We start from the raw sequence: 666 nt of genomic DNA on the forward strand, positions 1-666 counted from the left end.
TACATAAAAAATAAAAGCAACAAAGGAAAATTGGGGGGAAAAAACCCACATTAAAATAAAGCAGGATAAAATAAATTTTAAAGAGTTAAATAGTAAATATAAACAGGGTAAAATGGGAGAGTAAAAGTTACAGTGCAGTGTACGATACTGATCCACAGCCTTACATGTGATTTAATTAAAGGCAGTGGTAAAAAGAAAAGTCTTCAGTCTTAATTTAAAAGAACTGACAGTTTCAGCAGACCTGCAGTTATCTGGGAGTTTGTTCCAGATATATGGAGCATAATAACTGAACGCTGCTTCTCCTCCATACAGTGGGGGAAATAAGTATTTGACCCCTTGCTGATTTTGCAGGTTTGCCCACTTACAAAGAATGCAACGATCTATAATTTTAATCATATGTACATTCTAACAGTGAAAGACAGAATCCCAAAGAAAATTCCAGAAAATCACATCATATGAATTTATAAAAATTGATGACCATCTGATGAGGAAAAACAAGTATTTGACCCCCTGGACAAACAGCATGTTAATATTTTGTAGAAAAGCCATTATTGGCCAGCACAGATGTCAAACGGTTTTTATAGTTGGTGACAAGGTTTGTGCACATTTCGGCAGGGATGTTGGCCCACTCCTCCCTGCAGACAGCCTCCAAATCATTCAGGTTCC

The sequence above is a fragment of the Micropterus dolomieu genome, linkage group LG21 (genome assembly GCF_021292245.1).
Source record: "Micropterus dolomieu isolate WLL.071019.BEF.003 ecotype Adirondacks linkage group LG21, ASM2129224v1, whole genome shotgun sequence".
Lineage (NCBI taxonomy): Eukaryota > Metazoa > Chordata > Actinopteri > Centrarchiformes > Centrarchidae > Micropterus > Micropterus dolomieu.